The sequence below is a fragment of the Rhamphochromis sp. 'chilingali' genome (genome assembly GCF_963969265.1).
Source record: "Rhamphochromis sp. 'chilingali' genome assembly, chromosome: 12".
Lineage (NCBI taxonomy): Eukaryota > Metazoa > Chordata > Actinopteri > Cichliformes > Cichlidae > Rhamphochromis > Rhamphochromis sp. 'chilingali'.
Window position 1 is genome coordinate 16,346,963 of NC_137939.1, and position 22,207 is coordinate 16,369,169.

Consider the following 22,207-nt stretch of genomic DNA (forward strand, 5'->3'; position numbering starts at 1 on the left):
CGTGAGGTTGTTGACGAACTGGTGGTGAAGGAGAGTCTCAGTGGAGCTTAAATCTTCAACGTGATTACCCAGAATCAGCCTCAAGTGTGCAGGACTGTAGAAGAGGTGATGGCTCCGCCCAGGGGTGAAGACCGAGGAACTCAGGTGCCTGATGGAACTTTCCAGTCAAACCTCCAGATCCTGACAGTACCCCTCCCTCAACGGATGCCTCCAGGCGACCGACCAGGCTGTAGACTCCGTTGCGACCTGTAGAAATCAGAAATCAGAGCGGGATCAAGAATAAAAGAGCGAGGAACCCATGAGCGCTCCTTGGGACCGTAGCCCTCCCAGTCGACCAGGCACTGGCGACCTCTACCACACTGGCACACATTAATGATCCTCCCGACAGTGTGAGCTGGGTGACCATCGATGAGCCGGGCAGCTGGAGGAGGGTCAGAAGGTGGGCACAAAGGACTAGAGTGGACTGCTCGAATCTGGGAAACATGAAAAACTGGATGTATCCGTAGAGATGCCGGGAGAGTGAGTTTGACAGCGCTGGGAGAGATAATGGAGTAAATGGTGTACGGTCCTATGAACCATGGTGCCAGTTTGCAAGACGACACCTTGAGAGCAATGTCCTTACCTGCCAACCATACCTTCTGCCCCGGGGTGTATCTGGGTGCTGGAGTTCAAAGGCGGTCCTCGTATTGGCAGTGGCAGGCGGATGCCTTTTTCAGGGCTTCACGTGTTCGGGTCCACACATTCCGGCAGTGCTGGTGTTGGACCGAGGGCACAGCCAATTCGGCTTCCTCAGTAGGAAACAGTGGAGATTGGTAACCTAGGGAAGCCTCAAATGGGGACAGAGCAGTTGAAGCTGAGACATGAGAATTGTGTGCATACTCCACCCATGATAGGTGTGCAGACCAGGTGGCTGGGTGACACAATGGAGAGTGGATTCCAATTCCTGGTTGAGTCTCTCTGTTTGACCATTGGTTTGTGGGTGGTAACCGGAACTGAGATTGACTTGAGCACCTATGGCAGAGCAAAACAATCTCCAGACCTGAGAAGTGAACTGAGGTCCCCTGTCTGATGTGATTTCTACAGGGATTCCATGAAGCCGGAAAACATGATCAACCATTAGCTTAGCAGTTTCTGTGGCAGTGGGAAGTTTGTTTAGAGCAATGAAGTGTGCGGCCTTGGAAAATCTGTCTATTACAGAAAGCACAACAGTTTTACCTGCGGATGGGGGCAACCCAGTCACGAAGTCCAAAGAGATGTGTGACCAGGAGCGAGAAGGTATGGCAAGAGGTTGTAGGAGTCCAGAGGGTCGCTGAGTCCGGGTCTTGCTTCGGGCACAGATTTCACATGCGGCAACATACTCCCTCACATCCCGTTCCAAGGTCTTCCACTAAAAATGGAGCTTAAGGAGAGCAATGCTGCGACCTGTTCCAGGGTGACAAGAGAAACGAGAAGCATGGGCCCACCTGATCACTGCTGAGCGAGCAGCTGCAGGGATGAAACGACGATCCGGGGGTCCCGTTCCTGGGTCGGGCTCTGTCTCCAGGGCCTGCTGAATGGTCTCTTCCACACTCCAAGACAGGAAGCCCACCTGGCAGGAAGCAGGCAGCACCAGAGCCGGTTCATGATGTTCCTCATCTGGACTGTATTGCTGGGAGAGGGCGTCGGTCTTTGTTTTCTTGGAGCCTGGACGGAAAGAGATTGAGAATCTGAATCAAAAAACAAGGACCACCTGGGGGGCGTTCAGTTGTTTTGCTGTCTTAAGGTAGGTAATGTTCTTGTAGTCGGTGAAGATAGTGAATGGGTACTCCACTCCCTCTAATAGGTGACGCCATTCTTCCAGAGCAAGTTTGGTGGGCTGGAGACCAAGGAACTCAGGTGCCTGATGGAACTTTCCAGTCAAACCTCCAGATCCTGACAAGTCCCTGTGTCTACCCGGTCGGCTCAGTGTGGCTACATGTATTTTTGTTTTGATTTTTGTGACAATCACTGTGATGTGCATGTAATTTTACTGTGTCATGTTTTGGTGTGGCCAAGCGATAACCCGACGAGACTTGAAGCTCGTTTTTACTTTCAAAAGTAATTTTCCAAAGGAGTAATGACTGTTAGATTGTGGTTGTTTCTGTAAGGTTATAAAGAAAAATGGTTTTTGAATGCTTATTGTCTAATATGTGCTGAATAAAGTCAGAGCAGTTCTACTATGCAAAGAAGTTACTCCTAACGCCTCTTTATCTATGGTAGCATTGATTGCATATTTGTGGGTATAAAATTAGACACAATAGTGTGCGGCTAACCACTCTGGCACTCATCATATCATATTTGTTACTCTCAAATGCTGACTTTTGCAACATATCAGGCGCTGGGGAAATTGCAGCGTATGAGTGTTGATAGTGAGAGTTAAAATGCAATAACACAATGACATAAGTGCATTTATCTGATACAGAAGCAGATAAATCAGCTAGTGTTTCCACACTGGATGATATGTCCAAATGTCCAAACCAGTGAGATTGGTGAATATTGTGTGAGTTTGTCGTTCGCTGAGAGAAAATACTGTACTCATTGTGTGTAACCTAGCACTTGAGAATATTTATTATTAAGTCATAAAAACTGATATGGCTAAGTGAATAGCGCACATTGCTTTTCCCTTCTGATTTGCCAGTTGGTAATTGAGCGGTTTCTCCTCCTCCGGCTCTATAATGGGCTTGTCATGCTGTGCTGCTCAATGCATCTTCAAAAGGAACCAAGTCTCTGTGGCTCAGAGGCGAGGGCTGTAAACTAGGTCGCCAGAATGAGCCAAGGAATTTTTGCAAGACAGAAAAGAAAGTTTGTGTGTATTGTATGTGCATGGATATGTGGAAGGGGGCTAAAACAGTGCATTATTAAGGTGTTTTGGCTGTGGCCTGACTGCATGATTCTGGTTTATTCAGGAAACACCATCAAAATGTGGCTGCTGGAAAAATGCTGTAATGGGATTCTTTTTTCCCTTGCCACTTTTTTGGGAATTTTTTGTGCAGATTTGAGGGTAAATGGGGATTAAAACATGGCAAGAAAAGAGGATGGACAGATTATGGGTATGCCTTTAACCTAAGTGGTCTTGTGCCATAGCATTCGATCGCACAGCTGCCTCCTGTGAAGACGAGGTGGAATGACTGAATGTTACCTTGTCCCCCACTATATCTCTTTTTGTCTGATCGATGTGTCCTGTTGGCAAAAGGTGTCAAAATTTTGAGGCTCTTTCCTTTTTTCCCTTAACTGTGGCTTTTAAGGGGGCTAAAAGTATGCATGTGTGTCTAATGCTAATGCTATGAAACAGCAGGGGTTCTTGCATGTGAAGATAACAGTCTTGTTAAGTGCCAGACCTGAGAAGCTTTTACATCTGACGAGGTAAGGTCCCATGAGCCTTTCAGTATCTTACTATCAATCAGACAACATAATATATGCATGGCTTTTTGGCTGTTTTTTTTTCTCAGCATGTGATCTCTGAAACATGCCACCTTTGGGCTCATAATTTAGCAGCATTTCTCTTTAAGACACACTCTTGCACAGCAAACTCATGAAATATGTAAACAGAGATGCCGTAAGCAGTTTGGTTGTAACCCTGGCCCTCGGTGTGAGTCTGTGCGTCTGGATAGGTGTGGAAGTGTTTCTTCAGACATGCATGGGTGTGTTTGGATGCATGTGTGGATGAATTATGGATGCACCAGCTTTTAGAAGAGTAGCAACTGTAGCAGCAGCTGATGAACATTGTTTACATTCTTTGACCTGACTGTGCATGCATGCTGAGGGACTGTGACACACTAATATAGTTGTTAATACACAGTGCATTCCCTTAGCAAGATCGAGCTCTCCCATGACTTTAGAACAGAAACTGGTTGTTCAGATTTGGCATATTAACTGAGTAAATGCATGTAGGTTTTCTGCAGAATTCACTAGTAGAGGGACAAGTATGTACCCCATTAGTATGATTTTCCCACATGGCCTTACATGTGGCTGAGGGGATCAAAAAAGCAGAAAATGGCAAATTTGGTTGCTCATAAAAAAGATTCTCATGTGAAAAGTAGACACCTCAAATAGTACTGGTTAATAAAAAATCTTGGATGTCAGCTCACATTTCAGCTGTTTAGCTGATGCATGAAAGTGGTGGAAAATGAAAGCATTAAAGGCACTTGGAAGAGATAGTGGGGTGGGAATATGCTTCTATGAAACTCAGTATATTATTTCTTTGTATTTTTTAGTATTTTCTTCATTCACTGGGGTGACCTGCCTGTCTGAAAAATGGTAGGTGTAGCAGTAGAATAACCACATCTCAGTGAATTCTCATAAGTAAACATCTCCAAGGTCTCAAGTAATGAGGTCAGTGCCCCCGTGAACCAAAACTCAAGCTTCAGATTAAATATCTAGTTTCAGACAGTTTTTGTCTACTTTTAGATTTCAAACCTTCTGTTTCTAAGGAATTAGGCGCTGAAACAGCTTATTTCAGACTCAAGAATCAAAATATAGAGCTGAAAGTGAGTGATGGATCCTCTAAAAAATATGTTGAAAATATTTATTAGTTGACTACTTATTCTCTCCCACAAGGGAAGGAGAATGTAATCAGTTCTGTTTGTCTGTCTGTAAATACCAATAACAACTCGAGCTGATTTAACTTAGTGAAACTCAATTAGTCCTTGGGGACATTAGTACCTAGGTACCTTGTTTGGCTAAGAAACTGACCTTGACCTTTAAGCTGATGTCATTATATTGTAATAAAAACAGGCTGATGTCAGCATGTTGTAATAAAAATGTTATAAACCATCAAATATTTAGTATAGCCCTTGCTATGTACAGTGCTATCCAGTATCAAAGTTTGCTATGTGCCTCAGTTTTGGACACACAGTTTAGCATCTCTTCCATCCAACACTGTTGTGATTGTCAGGGGGATTGATCACAACAGTAAGCAAAGAACTGGTGCAGCAACTAATACACAAAGAATTATTAGGGGTGGCATTCTGTCAGGAAGGGCAAGCAAGAGAAGCACTGCTTACCCAGTGTGCTATGTTGTCATAAACAGAAATTTATCGAGAACTGGCTAACAGGACTTGTTGAACCAAGACAAAAACATAAAAAATCACATCCTAAACTACACCTCATGTACTGGATTGTTATGAATTCACATACCAGTACACCTGTAGCTGGGATGTTTTGCCATATGTTCACTGTGCTGTCTGCAACTACATACATTTACTGTAATGATGCTTTTTCTCCATTTTATTATGATTTCTTTGTGTGGTAAGCAAGCTCTGTGTTTCTACTTTCAAAATATCTGACAGCCTTCCTACATAGTATAATGGAGCAATATTTTAAGATGCTCGGTGGGTGGTGAAGAATGTAAATATAACTCTCAATAACCATGGGAAATATCCACTGCTGTGACTGAAATGCAATGAACTGGCATTTAGATCCACTGTTTAAATATTTAAACTTTACAACTTTACAACACAAATCACTTTCTGTGTGTGAGGGATTTATCTCACATCATCACTGATTTTCTCAATGTGCATGTATTTGGACAGTGGGAGGCAAAAAAAGCACCCATAAGGAGCCAGGTAAAATGGTTTTTCCATCCTTCTAGGTGACCTCTGGTATCCCTCTAAATAAAGTGAAGGAGATGGCTGGGAAGAGGACATCTTTGCTTAGACTATTTCCCCTCTAACACAATAGAAAATCAATAGATTAACAAATGAGTAACACAAAATAAAACAACACTTTTCTAATGTAAAGGATAAACTGAGCAACAGACAAGGCAAAGGAAAGAGCAAAAAAACCAAGCATGCACTGCTCAGGTAAAAAAAAGATTCTTGAATATTACCACTATCAGCTTCAGAAGTGGCAAAAAAAGATAGAGAGATAAAACTGTGGGTGTGAAAGGCAAAGAGGGTCAAACAAGAGGGGATCACAGAGAAAAAGAAAAGGACATGTGTCCCATGTGGAAGGATTTTATGAGAATGTGAATTTCTTTGCGCTACATGAAAATAGAAAGTCAAGCCTTTGGAGGACTGCGATTTTATCAGTCAAAGGGTTTAGCCCAAACATTTTTCTAGAAATTGAAGGTTGTGAAAATGAAAAGAAGTTTGAACAATATCAGAGAATAAGCATAAAAGAAATATATCTGCTAATGCATAACATGTCAGATGGGGGAAGGCTTTAATGTACTGTATATGCCTGTGTGAGGGTGTAGCAGTTTTGAGGAGTGAAAGAAAGATGCTACAAGATGAAATTCCAAGTCCAGACAGAAGCTCTGCAGCTTTCAACATCAACACAGAGCTTCAGTCTGTGGGGACAGCAGCAAAACACACACTCATCTACATCTCCTTTGAATTACAGAAAAGCTTGATTTGTTGACAAGATGAGACCCACTTTCATTTACTAGCTGTCACTTCAAATGCTTACAAGTATGTGGAATTGGAATAGAAATTTGAATCATTTTTACTCGTTATTACATTTTTTTTTTATCTGCAAAGCAGTTCTTTGATATTAAAAATGGAAATCCATATTTTTACTGGCAAAAATGACATTAAAACACTGAACCCATTTGCATGTGCGTTTGTTAAACATGGCACTACAGGCAGGAGCTGATCAGCTTAGCATAGCACACTGAAAAAAAGGGACTGGCCATCTCTTGGATTTATGTAAGCATCTTGCATGTATTTAACACAATTGCCTCATGTTTTAAAGTTAAATGTAACTATATAGTGTAAAAACTACATGATATGCAGAAAGGGTGTATTAAATTGTTCATATCATGTTCAGGTGAAGTAAGTCAATAAGATAGCAACGTTAAATCTCGTGAAACCACGCGTGATTTCATCTCGCGGGCTTTGGATCGTGGTTTAAAAAAGGCATCCATCTCAGTCAAGTCGAGCAGCCAACTCTACGTTTTTGGTATGTCTTGATTTTTTGAATTAATATTTACCATATTTCAGACAAATGTAGTTAAACGTCTAGAGTGTCGCCATGTAACATGCTAAAAAAGAGCCGTTAGCTTATTTGCTGTTTTATCTGTTGTCAAAGAATTGGCGCTTTTTCATTTGAATTTGTCTTTGGCACAAGAGCCGTAATATCACATTAAACCTAATTACGAGGCACTCATAACATAATTTGGTTTTCTGTGTGAATAGATTTGCCAACTGACTCTTCAGTTACATTGTGTATTTACTGCACCATGGTGTTAGTGAGATTTTGGACATTGAACAGCTTTAGCTAATATCATCAGCGGCATTATGCTAGCTTACATCCCTACCCCTCCTGGCCTCACCTGCTGTCCTTTTGTTTTTGTTTTTTTTGCTGCACATTGAGAGACGACCTCTATTCTGCATTTCACCAGGAGTCAGCTGATGGATTGTGGGTTCAAGGTGTTATGGTAAGAAAGTATATTCTATTTTCGTTTCTGTAACTTAATTATAATGGGTTTTTTATAATTATTAGGTGCATGCATACTCACCCTATTAATACAACTGAGAAATCCAAAATCTGCCATAGGTTTAACTTATACCTGTATGTATTGCCAGAAAGGTGATTACTGGACTCGCATTAATGCACACTTGAACTGAAATGAGGTTGTAACTTGTGGGTTGTTGGGTTGCAAATCAGAAACAAACATCTTTGGATTTTTTTTTAATCCCATAAGATCTGGAAACACAGTTTTTATTCAACAAAACATTACTGATTAACCAAGCACAGTGCCTGCTGTTATTTCAAAATAATTTTATGTCATTTCAGATAAAATGCAGCATTCCAGTGCATCCCAACCATGCCTTTACAGTCAAGGTTTCTGACGGAGCTGAGTTTCTCTCTGACAGTCTGCTGAAAGTGTTTGCAAAGTGATCGGGGGAACAGGGCACAAAGCTAAAGGATGTAGCTGCCATAATGACAGTAAGAACTTTAAAATTCTTTAACTACAAAGTGTATATGTATTGCATTAGGTCAGTAAAATTTTTATGCTACATCCATTGAAACAGTCAACTATTACCTGTGAGTAATGATTCCACTAAAAGGATGCCATAATTTTCGTCATGCATTTACTGGCCCACTGAGAAAAAATTATCTTTTTTTAAAAATAAATGTTCTGGAAACTATATATCCATAAAGTTGATGTCAAACAGGAACTTTTGATATTGCTTTGTAGATGCTGGTGTTGCATGTTGACTGGTTTAAAAAGTCAAGAGTTTTTGTCTGGGATCATTTTCTTCTGTGCTACTGAAAAGTTCACAAATCTCTGTTTTCTTTGTTATAATAGTCAAGGATGACATTAATGCTCGGAGTCCCTCATCAAAGTGCTCCGCATCTGTGTGAAAGACAATTGCAACATCTTGGTGCAGGAGTTCATGGTGAGTGTTTTATGAGTAGATTGTGGATTTGCAACCTTTAAAAATGCATTTAGTTATCCACTTGATCCTCATTGGACTGGTTAGGACCAGTAGTCCTCTTTAATAATTTGAAGTTCACATGAGGCCTGGTAGTGAACTCGGCCGCCGGCCCTTGAGGCCCCACCCCCACCCCTGTATTAGGGGTCACATCAGTGTGAAAAAACTTTAAATTTGTCATTCTAATGAACAAAGGAAAATCCCACCAGTATTTACATTAGCTTTTGTTTGAAAAAAAAAAAAAAAGACCAACTGACCAACAGCTAACCAAATTGTGGGGCTGAAAGTCTAAATTCTAACATCTTCTGAGTGACATAGCCTGGATTTCTGATGGGCCGGTGTCTTTCTAACAAAAACTAATGTAAAGCATTTGAAATTATTATGTTTTTCACCCTCTCTTAGAAACTCTGTTAGACCATGAATGGCAGCATGGCAGGCCACTCTTTGGCTATAGCTATTTACTATGTTGCTTGCATTGGTTTAAATTACTCTAACATTAGAACTGGTAGATTCAAAAGAGATGAGTTTAAAAAGGAATCTTAAAGAAATGTTTTGTGTTTAACCAGGACTTGCCTGAGGCCACTGCACAGATTGAGAAAACCACAATGAACATCTGTCTCCAGAGATGCGCCAGGCAATGACTTTTCTGATGTTGTTCTTCAAGATCTGGATAACGTGACCTTTGCAGTAGCCATGCTGTTTGGACCTTTTTTATTCCTTCAACATGAGTTACCCATCACAACTCTGCTACACTTTTGAGGTGATTCAATGGGTGGTAATGGAGTTGGATGCAACTCAGCTCTCAAGAAAAGCTCACAACTAAGACAAAACTGCTCCTGCAACGAAGCTCACTGTTATGCATGTGAGGTGACCAGCTCTAGGTGAGAGGACATTTAACACTTAGACCCCCGGAGAGCAGTCTCACACTTGTTCTGCTGCATTTTTGAAGCTCAATTCCAGGAACGGATCGCAGGGTTCATTTTTATATACTCTGCAACTGCCATGAGGACGAGCTGTTTTTTGTTGTTGTTTGTTTTTCCTTTTGCTCTGTACAAGTTCTCTGTCTGTTTGGCAGCATTTTTAAATTTCTCTTTGTATTTTTTCTTTCTTTTACTAGTGAAGAGATGTAGCGTGAACAGTTATACAGTCTAAATATCCCATATGGGTCGTGTGAAATGGTATTTTCAGTTTCATTCAGTTGAAGTAAAGAACGTTGAATATTTCTAAGTGTGCTGTTTTGAACCAAGATGTCACAGTATGATCAGTGCTGTAATTTTTGACAGTCACTGTATCAATGTTATTTTTGCGTCTCTTGAATAAAGTTTTTGACCTGCAAGTGCTAATTTCTTTAGTTATTGGGGTAAAATGGGTAGTGTTAATAGGAAGGTGTTTGCCAATTCAGTAACCTAATTTAATGTTAATGGAAACTAACATTACCTCAAATTGTTTAGTTATAATTGTTGTTTAACTGAATCTTGATGTCAGAGGCCTTAAATAGAATGTTTTGTATTGTTCTTTCCCAACATTTTTCAAAAGAAACAGTCTAATTTCTTTGCTGCGATTGATTCCAGAGAACATGGAAGAACTGACATTATTTAACTGTTGATTTATATAGATTCAGTAGAGGAGTAATGTCAGTTTAATTCTTTACCTACTGCAGTGAAATTAGACATGTTGTTTTGAAAGGTTACTGGTGGATGCCAGCAACCATCTTGGAAGAGAACAATACAATCTGTTATAAGGCCTCCATTTGAAAATTGTGTATTTGATACTAGAATATAATAGCAAAATGTAATTTGAAGATAACATGTAGTATTTAAGTGACCAAGTAGTATTGGGTAAAAGTTATTGAATCGTGTTGGGATAACGTGAGAAAATTGTGAAGGATTAAAATATTCCAAGAGCTCAAATTACTTCATCAAAACATGTTTAAGTCACATTTTATCAACACAAATTGCACAGGTTTATTGAACATGAATAAATTGTGTTAATTTAACTCAATGGTTTAAGTTGCTGCCAAAGCAAAACATCTGTGTGCAACAAATGTCCACCATTGAATTAAGTAAATCCAACAACATATTTTTTTCAGTGCATAAGGACTCTGCAGGACCTGTACACCTCCAGGACTCTGGGGCGTGCAGCTCGGTTCACAGCTGACCCTTCTCACCCTGGACACAGTCTGTTTGACCTGCTCCCCTCAGGCAGGAGGCTCCGCTCCATTCGCACCAGAACCTCTCGCCATAAGAACAGTTTCTTCCCCTCTGCTGTTGGACTCATGAACAATAACCATGTGACTGTTCGCATCACAAACACATGACCCTACACTGTGTTCACTGCATCATTCCATTTTTGCACTGATCACCACCTGCACTCATGTATATATCTATCTACTTAGCACTTTTAATTTTAATTTTTATGTTTATTTAAGTGTTGTCTGACAGTATGTTTTGCACTAAGTACCGCAGCAATTTCCTGATGTTGTAAACCTGCTCAACATTTGGCAATAAAACCCTTTCTGATTCTGATTCTGATAAAGCTTCAAAGCAGGTGTAATACTAAAGAAATGTAGTAGGTGGATTGTTGAAGTCTGGACCGAGTCGGCTAGTTGACTCTTAACTCTAGCAACTTTATTAGCCTATGCAGCTAAGGCAGGCTATTAGCATAGACAAGTGAAAAAAAGCAACTGGTGGACTTGAAAATGTTGTGAGTTGCCACTGAGGTATGTCTTCTTATTTATTTGTTTTAGTGAGAAATTCTTAAACACAAGCATTCTCCTAGTAGGAAGGCTAACAACGAGGTGACATTTAATACAGTTAGATCCATAAATATTTGGACAGAGACAGTGTTTTTCTCATTTTGTTTCTGTACCAATGAATTTTAAACGAAACATCTCAGATGCAGTGGAGGTGCCGGTTTTCAGCTTTAATTCAGAGTGTTGAACAAATTGATTGGATATAAACATGAGGAACTAAAGCATTTTTAACACATTCCTTTCATTTCAGGGGCCCAAAAGTAATTGGCCAAGTAAAAAAAATAATAAACTAAAATGTTCATTTCAAGCACTTCGTTAAAAACCCTTTGCTGGCAATGAAAGCCTGAAGTTAGCTGCTTAATTGATAATGACACAACGAAGGAATTGCCCACACTTGCCCATGAAATAGCCTTTGAGTCAATTGCCCAATTACCTTTGATCCCTTTAAAAAGAGGGTGGCACATGCTAAGGAGCTGAAACTCCTAAACCCTTCATCCAATTTAAATGTGGATACCTGCAAATGAAAGTGTACACATTATGTCCATGTCCAGTACACAACTATAACTGCAATACGTTTCAGTAAACAGGTAAAAAAGACAAAACGTGTCAGTATCTAAATATATATGGACCTAACTGTAAGTAACTCGAACTGAAGTCACAACACTGAAGCTATTTTTCAACCATGACTAGACTTTGAGAAAAGACTGCCAGCCAAAAGTTATCCATTGTTCAAATGCTTGCTGGAGTCTATGGGCAAACAGCCCCTGGCCCTGACCTCAGTAAACAATTTCTTGATGTCTGTACAGGCTCAGTCACTCATTTCGGGTTGTACTAAATAAAACACAAGGTTAATTTTATACATTTTGGAGCCAGAAAGGAGGATTATCCATATTATGTTCACTGGCTAATGACTTGTGATGGACGAGCCATTAACCAATGAGTGCGGAGTTGCACTGTAAGAACCACCCCTCTCTCATCACATTCAGTTTTAAAACAACAAAGATAAGGGACAGGACATCTCGAGGTTTTCAGACCAGAGTTCACAAACAAGTGAAATCTTTATGCTGTGTGATTATGTCTCTGTGACTGTTTTGTGTCTCTTTTTGGTCATTTTGAATCCCTGTTCAGCTGTTTTGTGTTTCTTTAAGTTAGCTTTCAGTCACACTATGAACAATGATGCCGTTTGGTGTTATTTTGATCATCTGAACTTGTTTTGTTTGGGGGGGGGGGGTGTTGTGTCTTAGTGGTCATTTTGCACCTGTTTATTTTTGATCAAACCTCTTTATCTAATCAAACCTATCTCAGCCCTGTGTGTTTTTCTAGTTGTCCACGGTTTCTTTCATAAGTCTTTTACTTTTTCCTTTTTCTTCCTTCTTGTTCTTTGTGTCCATGAAGGTGTTTCCACCCCATCATCTGTCTTTGCCTTGGTGTTTTTGTTTTTGGCAGCTTATATTTGGTCTCCCATTCAGTTTACTTCCTGCTTTATGTTGAAAGTTAGTTTCTCCAGTGGCTTTCTAGTTTTACTTGCCTCCTTTGTACTTCCCCCACCTTTTATAGTATCTAATTTAGTTCAGCTGTACCCTATTACATGTCTCTGTCTGGTGTGCATTTTGTCTGTTTTTATTCCCTCAGTCTTTGGTATTTTTATTTTATTTTTGAGACATAGTTTAATACAATGAAGAAAGCACTGTTTTATTTCTTTCTTTCTCTCTGTTTTTTTATTTTTGCATTATAATGAGAATATGAAAAGCAGAACAAATAATTCTACCCTTCAAGATGTTGTCATGTTATTATTACACTCTGCAAACACTGCCATTTCTCTAGTTTAAAACCTCGATAGTGGTGCTTTTTATGTTATGGATTAAACTCCAGGGATTCTATTTGTCAATGCCTATCTTGAACAGTTCAGCTTACAAAGGCTTCTGCCTGATGACCTACAATTTTCCTCATTATACTGAAGAGAAATGGGGGTACTCAGAGGGGAAAGGGTGATTAGAGTAATGATTATAGTAAACCTCTTTCATATTGTCTGCTGGGCACACCAGAGAACTGTGGGGGTTGGGGGGTACAGGGGTTAAACGGAGTATTGGATAGGAGAAAGAAGGAGATTTAGGAGACAGGAGATGAAGACCACGGAGGTTACAGAGAACGAAGAGCGATAGAACATATGTTATGATAAACCAACGATTATATTCTTTGCAAAACTCTTTTAGTGTAATGTGAGGGCAAGAAGACGAATTTGTTGGTCGAGGAAGAGATGAAGGCAGATTATGATAAACTGTTGTTGACTCCTGGCTTACAGCTGGTTTATTGTTCATCTGTTTGTTTCCCCCACAGACTAAAGGACACATGACCAATCCTCTTACAAGTACTCAACCTGCAGTCGTCTAATCCCTGTCCTCTTATTCAGTAGCACAAAGTCATGGAACGCTGCAGCAGTTCTCCACCCTGCACTGGCTGTCACCGACTGACGCTCCACTGTAATCCTTTACACTACCTGTCACAGGGGAAAGTAATGATACAAATTATTCACTTGATGTGAATGCAGCATGTGCTGTCCTTTTTGCTGTGTTTTGGTTATTCGTCTAATCAGAAAGTAAAAAATTATATTTCTCATAGTTGGACCGTCTTCTAGTGCTGTAGTCGACTAAAAGAGATGGAGGGGTGATTAAATTAAATAAACTGGTCACAGCACACTGAGTGATCTTTGCATACCAGCCTTATTACCTGAAAATATTTTCAGCACATTAAAACATCTTAACTTCCTGTTTTATATTGAAAAAAAAGTATGTGCACGCACATCATTTCCATCCTTTTCTCAAAGTCCGCTGCTAATGGTCCTTCTGCATTTCTCCCCTTAAAATCCTACCTACCCAACACCTGCTCATCACCTTTGTTCCCTTCATCTTCTGCACATGTCTGTTAAAGTCTGCTTCAATCACCGTCTCTCACCCCTGTGGACATACTCTACCGGTTCATCCATCTTACTTCAAAATTCCTCTTTCTCTTCCAACTGACATCCAACCTACGGGGCATGCACTGACAGCATTCAGCATCATCTCTTTGATTTCAAGCTTCACACTCATGATCCTGTTTCATACTCTCTTCACCTTCACACTATTCACATGCTCTTCCTTAAAGATTACCCCAACTCCATTTTTCTTCCTTATCTCCACCATGGTAGAACAACTTCAGTCCACTGACCTGCTGCTGACCTTGCTTCCCTTCCTTCTGGTGTCCTGCACAAACAAAATATCTACCTTCCTTCTCTCCATCATATCAGCCAGCTTTCTTCCTCTACCAGTCAAAGTCCCTACATTTAAAGTTTCTACTCTCACCTCCACCCTCTTCCCGTTCCTTCTCTCTCACTGCCTCCTAACATACCTTCCCCCTCTCCTCTTCCTTAATCTTTGGGAACAGTAGCTGTCTGATCTGATAAGTAAATCTCTTTCATGATTATCTGCTTGTCTGATTTGGCAGAAATGTTACACTAGATGCCCTTTCTGACACAACCCTTCCCATTTATCTGGATTTGGGGCTGGTTTTAGGAGTACACTGGGATACCTGCTATTATAAAAAGCGATGTAGAAATGCCAGTTTATAAATTTTAAACATTGAATATTTAGTATTTACTGCTGTTTACACTTAACTAGATTAATGCGATGGTGTTGTGTTTAGTATGTTGCTTTGTTTTTTTTTTCTGCTTGTTTTCTATTCTTCTCTCAACAGGTGATCCAGGAGATTCTTATTTTTTTTCTCCCCCCCTTTCTCACTGTCCCTCTCCCCTTCTGTTTTTCCTTTCCTTCCTCTTTCTTTCTCCCTTTCCTATCCCTCACTCATGTCTGTCCCGTCTGTAACATCTGAAAATAAAATATAATAAATAATAAAAACAAAGATCGACCAAATGGACCAATACGGCAATGCCACGATGATCCATTTGGCAAAGTAAATCCATTGGGTATCCTTGTTGGTCTTCAGACAACAATTCTGATGGCTAAAGAACCAAATGGGACAGGCAAAAAAAAAAAAAAAAAATATATATATATATATATATTTAAACTTCAAAATGCAGTCACTATAACAACTTCCTGGACTTGGTGTGCCTTTTCTAAGCCAGTTCTCAGAAAATGGTCTGGTTTATAAGTAGCTCGTTTCTACTCAAGTTGAGCACTGGACTCGCCTCATTCACCCAAGCACTTACTAACATTCTCACACCGATGAATGCGTCAGATAGAAACTTGGCATTAGAATTTTGTCTGAGAATACTTTGGCATGCAGACCAACCTTCTGATTAGTAAATGACCTGCTCTACCTCATGAGCTACGCAAACATGTTCCATAAATCTGCTCTTGAATACTAGACCAAGCAGCTGGCACTACATTGGGTGAGTTCAAAATTGGGTGGAAAAAGGCAGAGAAAAACACACATTATATGTAGGACTTATATGTTAGGCTACTCATGTAGCACATTTTATCCTCATTACAGGGACACCAGCAACTGGAGAATAAAAATAGGGTCATAGAAGACATCCACCAGCTGTCAGCCAGTCGACAAGTGAACCAGTGGCACTGTGCACACTGGTCTTTAAGTTTGTCTAAATCTGAGTAAAACGTTTTCTGTAATATTATACATAATAGCTTCCTGCTGCAGCAAAACCAAAGCCACTTAGAGCTCAGAGATTGAACCAAGACTGCTGGCAGGCACAAGCTCAGCTCAGAAACTTCTCAGTTTGATGTCCACATAAAAACATTGATAAATGTATATAATATTCCACCACTGGACTGCTTTGACTCAAATGACTTGAGCTGCACTGATTTAAATTACACCTTGTGAACATCTGCGATTCAGGAACCGATTTACAAAAATATAATTTAAAGTTGAAATATATCAAGCAGCAGTCTCCGCAGAAGGTCTGCTCTTTAGCACGTCTGCTTTCAACTGTTAACTCCTTCACCACATGGTACACATGGCTTAATGTAAACCCCAAACACTGTCCATTGATTCATAGCAGCATTTCCACACAGGTATATTGTGGAATGTCCTGTGAGTCATCAGTGGTACCTTTCCCACATTCCCACTTCTCTGTGAGCGAGCATGAGACGTATGACGTCTCAGTTTCTGTAAATACTATTTTACATCACTGCTTCTTCACATACTCTGTTTCCTGACTGAACTGGTAAAAACTCACCTAAAAATATGACACATGCCAACGTACTAAGCATGTAAAGGCCCGATTGATTTTAGAGATAAGCCCTGGCACTCTTTATGAGCATACATTCAAGTCTCTGCTAAAGAAATGAGAGTGTGTTCTTGTGAAGAATTTAGTAATACTCAGATTGGAATGAACGAAATGTAACCATTCTCTATAGTTACACCATGTCATTGTCTGCTTTGCTACTTTGTCAAGTAAGAAAGCAGGAAGCAGGAAGCAAGGGGCTGAGAGACAGTCTCTGTGAGACAGACAGAGTGGGACTCTTGTGCTGTGTTCACACCGCCAGTGTCAAAGTTACAAATCAGCCTGTCATGACGCATTACATTGTTGCTGAGTCACTGTTGCAGTGTTCCTTAATGGGTTTGGTCGTGTTTGAAAACATGGAAGCATATGATGACTTTACACTTCACTGTTTAGGCCAGCTCAGCTATAATACTTAGCGTGTGACATAGCATATGATGTCTGTCCAGCAGCCAAAGATAGTGCGTTTGAGTTTGTTTGGTTGTTGTTTTCCATTTAAAAATTACTCGTAGCCATTTCCTTTTTCACTGGTATTGTAAACACAGCCTAACATCCAGCAGGCTGCTAGTGAAGAGTTTATGGTAAACAGAGGGATTAGGTTAACATCTCACTGTGTGTAACATTTTTTGACTATTTGAAACAATGAAATAAGTAAAGCTCATGAGAGAAGAACTATAAGCCCAAAACAACTGTTAGTTTTTAAAAATGTTCTCTTAGTCAAAACACAACCAAACACTACTAAATCAGATATTGTATCTGTATATTTCATATTCTGAAATTATTTTAAAAACCAAAGATGATAATACCATGTTGTTCAAGGTTTTTATTGGACAGTGAGTGCAGGATAAACTGGGCAGTTTGCAGTATTGTGGTAGTCAAAGGAGCTTGGAAAGAAAACCATCTGGACTTCTTTGAGTTACTTGAAGACGTTTCACCTCTCATCCGAGAAGCTTCTTCAGTTCTAAGGTCAAATGGTGGAGAGTCCCAGATTTAAACCCAGGGGGAGTAACCCCCCAAAGAGGGACAAAGGACCCCCTGATGATCCTCTACCTAATCACATGACTGAGAACCTTCACAGACAGTATTGTGGTAGGATTTACTGTGGTAATCTATTAACTATTAATTTTAGATCTGTGATTTGTCAATTAGAATTTCAGCTAATGATTTTCTTTGGTAATGTAAAATTCCACCTTTATACAGACTGTGGGTTGGCAAGCAGCCCTAATGGATCATGTAACATGGGCCTACACAGTGCTTTCAAAAAAAGGTATATGCAATGTTCCTGCTTTCTTTCTTTCTTTCTTTCTTTCTTTCTTTTTTTGCATATTCTTTCCCACTTAAATGTTTCAGATCATCAAACTAATTTTAATATTAGACAAACATAGATCGAGTAAATACAAAAGGTAGTTTTTAAATTATGATTTCATTTATTAGGGAAAAAGGCGATCCAAACGTACCTGGGCTGGTGTGAAAAAGGAATTATCTCCTAAACCTAATAACTGGTTGCACCACGCTTGGCAGCCAGAACTGCAATCAAGTGTCTGCATAACTGACAATAAGTCTCTGACATCGCTGTGGAGGAATTTTGGCCCACTTGTCTTTGCAGAATTGATTCTACTATAGACTTTCGTAAGATGCAGGGATAAACTTCATAGTGGGAAATAATTTAGCAGAGGTAGGAAAATGCATACAAGGATCAGGTAGCAATATTACCTAAGTAAGCTGAAACCCAAGTTTCAACTGACACAGAATGGCTAAAAGAGGTTAGATTGTGAGAATAAAGCAATACAGGCAACTGTCAGTTAAAGATTAAGATGAATGTGGCTGAAACACTGGCTGACATGTAACCACTGAAAGCTGATTACTGGAAATGTTAAAAAGCAGTGGTAAAAATATAAACAGTTGAAATGGCACTTAAAAAAAAAAAAAAAAAAATGACATCTCAGTTAGAAGGAGATGACATTTTGTTTAAGATGCAACAGCCTCAGAGATGGCTAATATTCACTTGGTCCCTATATGCTCACTCACACAAGTGTAACTCCGTGTGAATGCTGAAGGGTAGCTACTCTATGCGTAACCTCGATCTTTCACCACACGGCCAGGTATTACGAACAGTAAGAGATGAAAATGCCTGAAATGTCGTTGGAAGACTGAAGCATTGATTGCACTCGTGGACAGCTACCAATTTGCATAGAGATGACAAGCAGGGACAAGCGGGCGTATTCCACACGAGCAGGAACCTCCAGGTCCGGAGAACGAAGCTATAGAAAGTGTCAAAAACTGCTTTTCTTTTAATGTTCTTTAGAGGCAGCCTCCAAAAGTAGACTCCCTTGTTAAAGTACCCAACTTTACTGCATTCAAAAGCAAGTTGACACCAACTGTATGAAGACTGAACCTGTTTGGATTTTGTTCAATTTGACGTGACACTACAGTAGTGTTGACAGTCTGCTAGCTGGAGTCACTGACCTGGACGTCTCGACTGTGTTTGTGCTGTTGGTGCCCTCTGAAGCACATGACTTGCTGTGTGATGCAGCCCATCTAAGAAGTCTGTCCTTCAGTTTTGTTTAGTGAAGTTCCAGTGTACCATCAGTCTGTTGCCTATCACTAAATGATACGTATATTTGTGTGTGCATTGCACCTATACAGATTATGGATGCAGCCTGCTAGTGTTCGCTGATTACTAAGTAACCTCTTTTCCAAATATCATTATTTCTATCACCAAAAAAACAAGATGGCAGTAGCAAAAATGTTAACATTAAGTTTTGACATGAGTTCATGACCTCACAGTGTCTCCATGTTTGCAAAATCCTCAACAGAAGGAGCCCTTTTTTGCTTTTTTGTTCCATTCAAAAAATACACAAAAATCTGAAGCAAACCAAGGAAGGGGACTAAAGTGAAAGCAGCTGACAGGAGCCGGTGTGCCAATGATGAATACAAGGTTTGGCCTGAATCTCCACACGTGTAGTCGTGGAAATTTTTTCACCCCTGAAGCATTAGTGTATTACAAACAAAACATTTCTTCTCTCTGCTTGTTAAAACACTCCAGCAGGAACATTTCTATCGCTGACTTGTTTTTCTAAGGCACCTTATCAGTTGAATGGCTGCTGTTCATACACCACAGTGTAACCTGAGGCAGCACACAGGCCTAGTGTGGAATTTCACTGGAGACGGTGTGCATGTCTGTATGTGTGGGTGTGGGTGTGTGTGGCTGACTGCTTTCTGTGTATATATGTGTGTGTCTGGGTTTGAGACAGGGTTCTCTCATGGTCACCTCCAGGCCAAAAGGAGCTAAAGACTTAATGGATGTTATGACGGCCATGTTGTCATCTTCTCCACACTGCAAGGCCTTGTTCCTTCTGCTGCCTCCACGTCAATAAAGCCTTGAAGGACAAGTAGCCGTTTGTTTTGGAGCCAAACATCTGCTTTCTGCCTTGTCTTTTTACCTCGATGTTGTCTCTGAAGCTGGTCTTGTCTCTGGTTTTTCATAGGAAAACTGACTTCAGTATTGAGGTCAGAGGTCTGGTTCAGCCTCAGCATCCCTTGCAAAATGTTTTCCCCACTGTGCACAAAGTGGTGTTTGGTGTCAATCCTCTAACACACCAGCTTCAGTAATATCAGCCGCTGAGAGATAACGGTCTCATTTCTGAGGTTTATGTAATCTATATAAGGTAGATGGAGGGGTGAGGGTGGTATAAGTTGCAGCTTTATGATCCAGGAGACTTTTTTGTTTGGCAAAGTGATGATTTCCTGTGCAGATTTGTTTCATGTTTGCCTTAGTCTTTCACTTATACTGCTACGTTTAGTCACTGAAAACTCCTTGGTTTAGTTGAGACACTAAAAAAGTACAATACCGTGCAAAAGTCTTGAGCTTTGACTCATTTCTTAGGAGTGTGTGATATAGGTTTATTGAAACATGGAAACGTGGAAATAGTATCAGTACACTTCTAACAAGCTTGATAGTCCATATTTGGTATGACGACCTTTACTTTTCAACACAGCCTGAGCTCTCTTGGGCAAGCGTGCTTGTAATTTATTCAAGTAGTGTTCAGGAATTGTTGTTGTTTCATAAAGGACATTCAAAAGCTCTACTTTGGATATTGGCTGCATTTGTTCCAGTCCCACACTACTTTCAAAATGTTGAGGTCTCAGGTCTGGGAAGGTCAACCCATGACTGATAATCCTCCAGTGTATGTTTTTTCTACCCAGATATACTTTACTGCATCAGTGGTGTGTTTGTCTTTGCTGGATTTTTTCCCTATTTCTTAAGAACTTGTTCATCTGCTATAAACCTTTTTAATGCTTGACACTTATTTTGTCCTCTACCTGTGCAGTTCCTCAATTTTGTTAAGGATGCAATGCACACGGGGTTGAAATGGGCCAAAAAAAGTGAAATTGGTTCTTTGCTAAGTTGTCTGTTATATGTAGACACAACACTGGTTCATCCTTTGAGTTGGGTCCCTTTTTGTGCTTGAATGATTCATAGGTCAGTGGTAAGTGTCTTAATAAAAAAGAAGAAGAAAATATTTCTTTGAAAATGGTCAGGGGCAATGACTGTACTGAATGTTTAAAATATTGTCTGTCAAAAAAGGCTCAGGACAGCTGGGTTAGATCATTGAGGTTCAGGGGTTGCAGCAGTAACATTAACCTTGTTTAAAGAAGACGAGTTGGGAGTGACAACCTTGTCTCACTGATAATGTAACCCAGTGCATCAAGGCCACACCAGCAGTTAACATTAATTAACATGTTCGGGATAAGAATGGGCAAGTCACTTTTAATCACAGAACTGGAATGATAGAGACGTCAGATGTCCTGTCTTCAAGGTGGTGTTGTGGTCTGCGAGTCTACATTGTGACCTATAAAAATAGGCCAAAGTGGCTCCAGAAAAGCTCAAAGTGTAATACAGATGATGAATTGCTTTTGTTATAGATGTTACTCTAAGCTTTCGCTTTTCATCTTTTCATCCTAACTGTGCTGTCAACTACTTTAAATCCTCTCCAGTTCCACCCTCCTCCCACCCCCCACCCTCTCAAAAAACACTTTACGCTTCAACACACACACACACACACACACACACACACACACACACACACACACACACACACACACACACACACTTTCTCACAAATGACTCCGAGGCTGAGTCACCTGTTGCAATGGCTTAGACGTCAGCTGAAGGGTGCGAGAACTGAGCGCACGCAGAACAAGAGCGTGCGAGCTCTCTGCACACTCACACATGCACCTATACAGAAAAACAACCCCTCCAGCTAACAGGGAGTGTGCCTCAGGTTGTCGGACCTAAATCACTCAGCATCTCTGATGCCAGACAGCAAACACACAACAGATGCAACGTTTGTGCAACTTCTGAAAACCCTAAAAGCTTCCTGTTTTTGTACACAGATGTTCCTCCCTGTTTTTCTCCCTGTGTTTGCTCTTTTACTTCCCATTTTTAACTGTCATTCACTATGATTAACACACAGATATGTCATTCTGTCTTGGTATCAGTGCACTGTGTTTTTCTGTCTGCCCAAATAGGCTTGTTCATGTTTTTGTTGTATTGAGCTGCTTGCCAGTGGGGCAGGTGTAAATCTGCTTTTGCAAGAACTGAATGATGGAGGTTATCCAAATGATCAAATACCAAGAATCAACAGTATACTGTGGCATCAGTCCTCCATATGTGTCAGCAATGAGCTGTATGTGATCAGCATTGTGGTAGCACTCAGATCTCAACGCAAAACTCACTGAACCAAGGCATATGAAATGCAGAGAGATGGACTTAAAGGATAAACATATACAATGTATACATTTATGGGCATAGAGCACATA

General features: G+C 40.3%; 1 long non-coding RNA gene across 2 annotated transcripts; it reads left to right on the forward strand.

The window, feature by feature from the left end:
• The first annotated feature begins 6,625 nt into the window (after window positions 1-6,625).
• Window positions 6,626-9,958, forward strand: LOC308407184. 2 transcript variants are annotated; one of them, XR_013973633.1, is made up of 5 exons: window positions 6,626-6,665; window positions 6,787-7,396; window positions 7,756-7,908; window positions 8,273-8,363; window positions 8,966-9,958. It is a non-coding gene; the product is annotated as an uncharacterized lncRNA (long non-coding RNA). The 2 variants fall into 2 exon arrangements; XR_013973634.1 differs by lacking the exon at window positions 6,626-6,665 and having other exon boundaries at window positions 6,673-7,396; window positions 8,966-9,954.
• Window positions 9,959-22,207: the final 12,249 nt, after the last annotated feature.